Source organism: Medicago sativa, chromosome 8 (genome assembly GCF_051527215.1).
Source record: "Medicago sativa cultivar Bolivia chromosome 8, Bolivia_mono, whole genome shotgun sequence".
NCBI classification, from domain to species: Eukaryota; Viridiplantae; Streptophyta; class Magnoliopsida; order Fabales; family Fabaceae; genus Medicago; species Medicago sativa.
In genome coordinates this window covers 6,668,482-6,679,394 of record NC_140756.1, presented here as the reverse complement: position 1 = coordinate 6,679,394, position 10,913 = coordinate 6,668,482, and the positions used below count along the sequence as shown (strand labels likewise).

General features: G+C 31.2%; 2 long non-coding RNA genes across 2 annotated transcripts; both read left to right on the top strand.

Moving 5' to 3' along the window:
• The first annotated feature begins 521 nt into the window (after nucleotides 1-521).
• LOC146896496 (uncharacterized) lies at nucleotides 522-2,549 on the top strand. The gene is made up of 2 exons (XR_015023095.1): nucleotides 522-823; nucleotides 2,236-2,549. It is a non-coding gene; the product is annotated as an uncharacterized LOC146896496 (long non-coding RNA).
• A 2,137-nt stretch (nucleotides 2,550-4,686) lies between these two features.
• Nucleotides 4,687-6,716, top strand: LOC146896495 (uncharacterized). Its single transcript, XR_015023094.1, has 2 exons — nucleotides 4,687-5,030; nucleotides 6,403-6,716. It is a non-coding gene; the product is annotated as an uncharacterized LOC146896495 (long non-coding RNA).
• Nucleotides 6,717-10,913: the final 4,197 nt, after the last annotated feature.

The following is a 10,913-nucleotide window of genomic DNA, read 5'->3' as shown; positions in this document are numbered from 1 at the left end:
AAGAGAAACTAAACTTGCCCAAAGCAGAAATAGAAAATTTCGTCTAAAAGACGCTACAAAGAAAAAGTTTCAACAAGATCCAAATAAAATCCAGTCTTTAACAATAATCTAAGCTTTCCAATTGCCTCAACCTGAACTGTATTGTTGTCACCAATATAGTTGTATCTGTAACACCCCTAATTTTCATAAACTAAATATTAAATATCTAGATAGATGTTTACCTTATATATCATTAACTATTATTTTCAGCTTATATGGATTTGCTACGGCTTGGTTATGTTTGGATATTTATTTGAGTTAGTGAAGTGTTAGTACTATATTTATTTATTTTATTATTTTAATTGTTCTCTAGTCATGATAATATTTGAGATATAAATAAAACAAGGTACACTGTGTATGATGGTGTTTACGTAAAATTTAGTTAAGAGGGCAGTGCTAATAGTAATAATAAGATAGCATGGTGGGCTTTAGCTTATGAGGGGGAATCAGATTAAATGGGATTAAAAATCCCTAAATTCATCGTGTGGGAGGATACAGTTATGCGGCTGTCATCAAACGAGAGAGAAGGAACAAATCATAGAGCATGAGGGACGGTATCATGAAGCAGGAAAAGCCAAGTTCCAATGTCAACCAGCAATTTATACAACTTCCTTCGATTTTCTTTTAAATCCAATCGGATTCGACTGAAACCAATGCCAAAATAACCGTGAGACTATTGGCTACTTTAACCACCAATTGAATTTTCTGATGTGGGGCGGAGCACCAAAGGAAACAGAGTTTTTGCTCGTGGAGTTGGAATAGCATATGAAAGCGTCGAAATAAGGTATGGGGTGAGAGAGAAGAGTTCGAGATCATGAGTGTAAATTAATTGGGATGAACGGGAAAGCCGTATTTCCCAAAGTTCATTCGGGGCTCACCGCGACGGTTGCAGCCCTTTGAGAGAATAATTAATTAATGTGCAAATTTAGATGTGGGAGGTTAAAAGAAGAATTAGAAACATTATTAAGGTGTTGCTTGATTTAAATTATGTGAATATGTGGTATTTGAAGTCATGAATAAATTTGTGGGTGCTTATGCTTGATTTGCTGCAACTATTTAGATTGATGACTTATTTAATGATTGATATAGATGTGATGTTATGTATTTGAATGTAATTATTGGTATGCCACATGTATATGATAACTATTGGAATATGATTATGTGTGATTTAAAGATGTGATATTCAATGATGTGCTTCTAAATGGTTATGTGTGAATGATATGTATTTTGCTAAATGTCTTTTTGATATTCTTAAATGTTGATCGATTATCATTTGATACTGTTATATTATGATGTTGATATGCTATGAATTAATATGTGCTGTTTAATGTTGTTGATCATTTAAAAGTTTGAAGTTGCATGAGTCGGTCTAAGTTGCAAGAATTTAAGAAGTTATCCATGATTATGAGTTGTATAAGATGATCACGTTGTTGTCTAAGTTGTAGGAAGATTGAGTCCATTGCATACTCATTAAAGTTGGGGGCTTTAGGCCCGGCAGCCTTTGTGCTCATTAAAGTTGGGGGCTTTAGGCCCGGCAGCCTTTGTGCTCATTAAAGTTGGGGGCTTTAGGCCCGGCAGCCTTTGTGCTCATTAAAGTTGGGGGCTTTAGGCCCGGCAGCCTTTGTGCTCAAAATACGTTGGGGGCTTTAAGCCCGGCAGCTTTATGCTCACTTGTTGAAGAGCCTAATTACGCTCATATATGTTGTTGAATGGTACCACATGCATTTGCATATCAAGAAGTTTCACGATGATTTAAGTTGTTAAGTTGTTAAGAGTGCATTGTCAAGTTGAGTCGTGTTGTCGAGTCAAGTTGTTAAGTTGTGATGTTTTAACGAATTACTTTGTGATGTCTATTAATGTAATTGTGTGAGACGATGAAGGTGATTATTTGTTGATGTTCCTATGAAGATGGTTATTGGTGACTACATGTGTTGTGACTAGTTGGAATTGAATTGTGACATTGTGTTTGTGAAGTTTTTTTTGGTTCTTAAGTTGTAATGATATTTTCTACTAATATAGATTGAGATGATATAGTATATTCTTCAAGGTTCTGAATATTATGTTTGTGATGTGAAACGACTTTGACTTAATTGCTTACGTGTTCTTCTCATTTTTTTTATACTATTACATGTTCTCGGAACTCACCCCTTCGTTGTTTGTGTTTGCTGGCTTGGCCCTGCGGTTGCGAAACCGTAGTTATATAGGTTATGAGTCTTGGAGTCAAGTGCATGCCTTTCGTGAGGACTTGTCTTGTGTCGTCGATTATTTTGGGGAAAAGCACCGCTCTGATAGTGACACGGGAAAAGGGATATGCTTACTTATTTAATTTTGTGCAAGAAAACCATTGTCTATGATGTAAAATGAAATATTTTCAAAAGAAAAAGATTCGCTGTTATTATTACTATAATTTTTAATGAAGTGAAATATGAATTATGTTTGTTATGAGTCAACGTGATATCCTAAATCTTGTGGAAGAATTCTTATATTATGAGAAAAGTTTTTTTGTTGGCACTTTCCGCTGCGAATCAAACTATATTTTAATTAAATAATAGTTATAATTATTTTTGGAATTTAGGGTGTCACAATTGGTATCAGAGCAGGTCGATTCAATCCGACCATGTGTGTTATGTGTCTCCCATGTTGAGTTGTGTACTCTGATAGTTGCTTGATTGTTAGGATGCAATTGTTGAAATGACTTATTTTTACTTGGTCAGTTTTCTCGGTTTTCTAAGTTACTCGTATTACCAAGTGCTCGGGTCATTAAGTCTTTAATATGTTATCATTTTAGTGTACTCTTAGTTGACATCTTCATGGAAGTTTTTTTTGCTTAAATACATGTAATGAAGTAGCATGTTTATTAGTAACCCTCCTGTCATTACTTGCTTAATTGTTTTATAGCCTTGGTAGTTATGTCTTGGTATATCTGTGTTTATTCTTCCATTTCTTTCGCTTGATTATCCATGATGTGGTTGTGAAAGTCTGATTCTAAATTAAATGTTTCATGTATTTGAAAAATTATTTACTCCTTTGTTCATTTTTATACTTATATCCTATGTATATCGATTTATGCCGCATGATTTTCTGTTTTTGCTGCCGCAGTTTGTTTTTATTTCTTTCCGTTTTCTGTGTTGTAGGCAGATTGAGTTTTGTTGAGAAGTAATCTTTATGCATGTAACCATTGGTTGTTTTGTAGCCTTGCGATGCTAGCTGTTAATTTTTTTTAGTTTGAGTCAACTTTCGGTGCCTTGTAGCGTTGTTTCTTAACTTCCATGCATCTTGTAATGTTTTATCTTCCCTCGGGTACAACTTGTTTTCCTTGAGATCGTCCTTGATAAAATTTTGCTGTATTCAAAAGTATAATATGTTACTCTAAATGAAACATTTTATTTCTCTCTCTTGATATAGTTGGTTTATTTCTTGAATTAGTATGCATAACTTTTAGTTGATCATGTTTAGATCAATGTAGAGGCAGTTTACTTTGTGGTTTGTGTATTTTTTTTTTATTTTTTTTTTTTCCTTGAGTAACTTCTACGAGAATTAGAACTAAGAATATTTTGTGAACTAGTAGTAATGTGTTCTCTATGTTGAATGAGCTTTGTTTTTTTCCTTGAGTAACTTCTATGAGAATTAGAACTAAGAATATTTTGTGAACTAGTAATAATGTGTTCTCTATGTTGAATGAGCTTTGTATATGCCTTGTTATGCAACTTACTTTGTTAAAAAAAAAAAAAAAAAGCTAGTTTAAGTTGCCTGATTTTTCTTCCTCGTAAAATGTATTCACTGATATAATCTATTCAAAGCCTTTTATGGCAAAAGGTAATGTGTGTGTCGGTACTTAACTATTGCATTTGGAAATTTTCTATATTAACAATGGAGCTGATCTTTGTTTGGTGACTTCATTCTTAGAGGTCTCTTTTACCTTCTGCATGTATTTTTATTTTGAAAAAAAAAAGTGGCTGCTAATCCATTCTTTAAAGAAATAAAATAATGTTATCAATAATCTTTATTTGGTAAATTTTGTTGTAGTGAAATTTTGTTTCTACCTGATATATGTTATATGCATTGAATGGCATGATACATGTGTTTTTAAGCTACTAATTTTGTTTGTTTGTACGCCAAACAAACCCATTTGATGACTTGTTTATGTGAATTCTATGTATTTGTTACTGACCAACTATGAAGCTCTTCATTCTAGTTTGGTATTCTTAACTTCATATTTTAATGGACGAGAAAGTGATATTAGATAGTATTATTTTTTCTTTTATTTTTCCTTTCTTTATTTCTTTTAGACATTTTAAATTTCGAGGACGAAATTTTTTTTACGAGGGGAGAATTGTAACACCCCTAATTTTCATAAACTAAATATTAAATATCTAGATAGATGTTTACCTTATATATCATTAACTATTATTTTCAGCTTATATGGATTTGCTACGGCTTGGTTATGTTTGGATATTTATTTGAGTTAGTGAAGTGTTAGTACTATATTTATTTATTTTATTATTTTAATTGTTCTCTAGTCATGATAATATTTGAGATATAAATAAAACAAGGTACACTGTGTATGATGGTGTTTACGTAAAATTTAGTTAAGAGGGCAGTGCTAATAGTAATAATAAGATAGCATGGTGGGCTTTAGCTTATGAGGGGGAATCAGATTAAATGGGATTAAAAATCCCTAAATTCATCGTGTGGGAGGATACAGTTATGCGGCTGTCATCAAACGAGAGAGAAGGAACAAATCATAGAGCATGAGGGACGGTATCATGAAGCAGGAAAAGCCAAGTTCCAATGTCAACCAGCAATTTATACAACTTCCTTCGATTTTCTTTTAAATCCAATCGGATTCGACTGAAACCAATGCCAAAATAACCGTGAGACTATTGGCTACTTTAACCACCAATTGAATTTTCTGATGTGGGGCGGAGCACCAAAGGAAACAGAGTTTTTGCTCGTGGAGTTGGAATAGCATATGAAAGCGTCGAAATAAGGTATGGGGTGAGAGAGAAGAGTTCGAGATCATGAGTGTAAATTAATTGGGATGAACGGGAAAGCCGTATTTCCCAAAGTTCATTCGGGGCTCACCGCGACGGTTGCAGCCCTTTGAGAGAATAATTAATTAATGTGCAAATTTAGATGTGGGAGGTTAAAAGAAGAATTAGAAACATTATTAAGGTGTTGCTTGATTTAAATTATGTGAATATGTGGTATTTGAAGTCATGAATAAATTTGTGGGTGCTTATGCTTGATTTGCTGCAACTATTTAGATTGATGACTTATTTAATGATTGATATAGATGTGATGTTATGTATTTGAATGTAATTATTGGTATGCCACATGTATATGATAACTATTGGAATATGATTATGTGTGATTTAAAGATGTGATATTCAATGATGTGCTTCTAAATGGTTATGTGTGAATGATATGTATTTTGCTAAATGTCTTTTTGATATTCTTAAATGTTGATCGATTATCATTTGATACTGTTATATTATGATGTTGATATGCTATGAATTAATATGTGCTGTTTAATGTTGTTGATCATTTAAAAGTTTGAAGTTGCATGAGTCGGTCTAAGTTGCAAGAATTTAAGAAGTTATCCATGATTATGAGTTGTATAAGATGATCACGTTGTTGTCTAAGTTGTAGGAAGATTGAGTCCATTGCATACTCATTAAAGTTGGGGGCTTTAGGCCCGGCAGCCTTTGTGCTCATTAAAGTTGGGGGCTTTAGGCCCGGCAGCCTTTGTGCTCATTAAAGTTGGGGGCTTTAGGCCCGGCAGCCTTTGTGCTCAAAATACGTTGGGGGCTTTAAGCCCGGCAGCTTTATGCTCACTTGTTGAAGAGCCTAATTACGCTCATATATGTTGTTGAATGGTACCACATGCATTTGCATATCAAGAAGTTTCACGATGATTTAAGTTGTTAAGTTGTTAAGAGTGCATTGTCAAGTTGAGTCGTGTTGTCGAGTCAAGTTGTTAAGTTGTGATGTTTTAACGAATTACTTTGTGATGTCTATTAATGTAATTGTGTGAGACGATGAAGGTGATTATTTGTTGATGTTCCTATGAAGATGGTTATTGGTGACTACATGTGTTGTGACTAGTTGGAATTGAATTGTGACATTGTGTTTGTGAAGTTTTTTTTGGTTCTTAAGTTGTAATGATATTTTCTACTAATATAGATTGAGATGATATAGTATATTCTTCAAGGTTCTGAATATTATGTTTGTGATGTGAAACGACTTTGACTTAATTGCTTACGTGTTCTTCTCATTTTTTTTATACTATTACATGTTCTCGGAACTCACCCCTTCGTTGTTTGTGTTTGCTGGCTTGGCCCTGCGGTTGCGAAACCGTAGTTATATAGGTTATGAGTCTTGGAGTCAAGTGCATGCCTTTCGTGAGGACTTGTCTTGTGTCGTCGATTATTTTGGGGAAAAGCACCGCTCTGATAGTGACACGGGAAAAGGGATATGCTTACTTATTTAATTTTGTGCAAGAAAACCATTGTCTATGATGTAAAATGAAATATTTTCAAAAGAAAAAGATTCGCTGTTATTATTACTATAATTTTTAATGAAGTGAAATATGAATTATGTTTGTTATGAGTCAACGTGATATCCTAAATCTTGTGGAAGAATTCTTATATTATGAGAAAAGTTTTTTTGTTGGCACTTTCCGCTGCGAATCAAACTATATTTTAATTAAATAATAGTTATAATTATTTTTGGAATTTAGGGTGTCACAGTATCTTTCACCATCACTTAGTTTTCAACAATTTAGACAACACGGCATAGACACACTAGGTATGAAAGTTAAATTGATCTAAAAACAAACCAAATTAAGAAACATGTAATACCTTTTCAGCTCCACAAAATAAATATCTTTTGTTATCTCTTTTGAGGAATTGTATTCGCAGCTTCCTTATCCTTACATTTTATCGAATTAAAGTTTGTCAAAAACGTATCTATCTTGGACTTTTCGTGCTTGACAAACCTCTTTTCAATATCTTAAATTAAATGAAATCCTTAACTGTAATTATCTTTTTTTTCTTTTTCCAGATAGTTTGCCCTTAAATGTTTCCGGATGCCCTTCATCATTATCATCAAACACATGCAATTTTGATTTCTCTCACTTCTTTATTTTAGAGATACTCTCATCCGTAAGAGGTAAGAGAGGGTCAGACCTTAATGCAATGTTGATAGCCATAACTTCAAAGAACTATCAAAATATTTACTTTCTAGAACTTGAAGTTTGAGCCATTTAACAAAATAACTGATGTTGGGTGTAATATTCATAGGATCATCCGAACAGAAAACAATAAACAAGCAAAACATGCTCATATAAACCTTAGAATAAAAGTAATACTAAATTCAAATAAAGGTAAATCCCATTACAAGATATCGGGAATCCATTAACATTGTATCTTTGGATAAAATATTAACTTTTCAGTGATACCTTGGCGCAGTAATCAAACATTGATAATAAGAACATGTCAAACAATAAATTTTCCTTTGGGCCAATTTATTATCCCATGTAAAACCGAATAATTATCACATGTTTATTACCACATGAGCACTTGTAATTCTGTCAAATAACAACCTTCCTTTGGGCCGATTAGTTATTCACATGAGTTACAAACACACAACCTTTTATATTTCAAATAAATTAATTTCCACAAAAGAGGTCACTTTGGCGACATAGTGCTTCAATCAACCTATCTCAAAATATATACATAAACTGTTCCTTATTTGAATTTATAATTACTTAACCAAAACTTAAAATTAACCTGTTATATTTTAAAATAAACTAATCTTCATAAAAGAGGTCACTTTGGCGACATATTATTAAGATTAATTCAGCTCAAAATATATATACCTAACTTTCCAATATTTAATTATAATTTATTGAACTAAACATAACCAAAGTTGCAAACATGACAACACAATTTGCAATTTTGCAAAACAGTACTTAAGTCTTGTCCCAATTACCTTGCATCTTAAAAAAAAATTGATTGGAACAGAATTTCTGTATAGCACCAAAGTAAACTTTCGAGACAAATTAAATAATTGTCTTTATGAATTGCTCTGCTAGCTGATTTTCAAGACAGAAGAATGAAATATATAGAGGTCCGGATTTCATAAGGCAATTGTTTATATATTAGTAGTAATTTATTCACAAAATACATATAGCATAATTTTATTTTGATAAAAATCAATCCGAATTCAATTGATAAACCATGCATAACAGTGTTTCACAATTGAAACAGAAGCTATACATTAAACTATATATATATTGAGACTGAAAGACAATCGATGCATTCATAAAAATTGAAAACAAACCGAAGGCAACTGACCGAAGGCAATTGAATCATGTGCATATCGCACAAACAAAAAACAAAAGAAAGATATATGAATAGCTGAAACTGAATCATGCCGAGAAACATAATCACGGCATAAAAAATTGATTTCTCAACGATCAAACATGATTGCCTCTGATACCACTTGTTAGAACCAAACTAAATTTTAAACCCTAGAGTCAATCATGTTAATCATCAAAAATAACAAATCAATATGCGGAAGCGTACCTGAATTCATATTCGGAGATTGTTGATGTGGTAATGGCCTTCCAGATCAACACACACTCTCACTGAGAGAACCCTTTGTTATTCTCTTGATCTCCTTGTGATGATGGGATGTCAGCAAAGAACGGCGGCTTGGTGTGTGTGACTTGGGGACCATGACCTCTTTATTTATAGCACCCAAATTAGGGTTAACTATTGGTATTTCTATTTTAGCCCATCATAAAAATAGAATTACCCATTAGTCTCTACACATTAAAGGCCCACACCCTATTAGATACTCATAAGTCCACTTTAGCCAAACCTTATTAGATCACTTTAATTGGGCCTAACTTAAATGACAGTTCACAATACATAATTATTCACATATAAGGCCAATGTTGGATTAATGATCCAACATTTATAATTCGGGTTGAAGTTAACTCATCGTTACAAAATTAGATCAAATATTATAAAATGATATTTGATCCAGTTATTATAACTATAAGTTTAAATCTATGATATTCGAATATATAATTAGTTATATATAAATGCATTATTTTTTTAATAAAAAATAATCGCACTTGTATCTAAATTATGTATTCGAATATCATATATTGTAGAATAAGAAAAACTTTTAAGATACGCATAATCTAGATACAGTAATAAAAATTTAATTAAAAAATCTTATATTGTAGATTACCTTAAGAAATAAACATTAACTTTAAAAAAGAAAAGAAATACTATAATTCATTAGTAATTTTTGTGACAAAAATAAACGATATTTATTCATTTAAATTGATAGAGCACGTTGATACAACACAAATTCAAAATCGATAAAAATAAAAAGAATGAATTTTCAAATAAACTCACAACATTCATGTTAATAACATAAAACGGTAAAGTACATATGTTTATAAATATGATTATATTCAACCCACCAAAATACTCATATTTTTGGACATGCAACGTTGACGACACAAAGACGAGAAATTAAAATAAACAAAGTCGTGTTAGATGACGAATTAAGTCACAAAACCAACGAAAGAAAGCTGAAAGTATGCGAATAATCACATATTTAACTAAAGAAAAACAATTTGGAGGAGTGATTTCGGGTCAACTTTAACTGTAAATCACCCCTCTTTGATAAAAAAAAAAAAAGTTGTGACGGCAAACATTTAGCAAAGAGAGAAGAGAGAGATTATATAAAAAAAAAAAAAACTTTTGTATTGTATAACCTTAATTTCCAAAAGATATTTGTGTCCAAATTAAAATATTTTAATGTCATTGACTTTGCAAAAGTTACATCAAGAAAACGTAAAAGGGATTGTGAGGTTTCTCTTTATACCGAAGAGTTTTTTAATTTTCAATATCTAAAATTTAAATATTTTAGATATATGTTTGATATAAACAAACATATAAAAAATATGTCCTTGTGAACTTAGCTCAGTTGGTATGGACAATGCATAAAATATGCAAGGTCCGGGGTAAAATATGCAAGGTCCGGGGTTCAAACCCCGGCCACCACAAAAAAAAAAGTTCGGGGTAAAATATGCAAGGTCCGGGGTTCAAACCCCGGCCACCACCAAAAAAAACATATAAAAAATATGTAAAAAAAGAGTTTTAAAAATGCAATGCTCTCACTATGTTTTTATTTATCACAAATGTATCAATGATTTATCTCAAACGGATTTGGTAATATGATTTGAATAAAAAACAATAAAGAATTTGGATACTTCTAAGATACATAGTCGGAAGTATTATGAGTATTCGCAAAATATTTCAAATGTATCTTATAATAATAATATGAATTTTGCTCTTCTCCAAACAAATTTTGCTCGCACCCAATTGAAATGACGAAAATACCCTTGTGTTAGTTAAGTAACGCAAGTATTAAATTTATTCTAATTAATTTTTCACTTTTATTCGAATTTATTTATTTAATTTCCTGACCAAAAAAAATTATTTATTTACTTTATTCTGATTAATTTGTTCACTTTTATTCAAATTAATTTATTTAGTTTATTCTAATTAATTTATTTACTTTATTCAACTTAATTTATTTACTTTATTCTAATTTATTTGTTCACTTCATTCTAATTTATTTATGTTATTCTAATCTATTTATTTACATAAATTAAATATTTATTCAAATTTATTCATTAAATAAATGCAAATATAAAATAAATAAAAGGAAATGAACTAAATTAATATTTATTCGAATTTATTCATTAAATACAAAATCATAAAATAAAAGAAAATATAAATAAAATGAAATGAACAAAATTAATACATATAACAACATCTCAT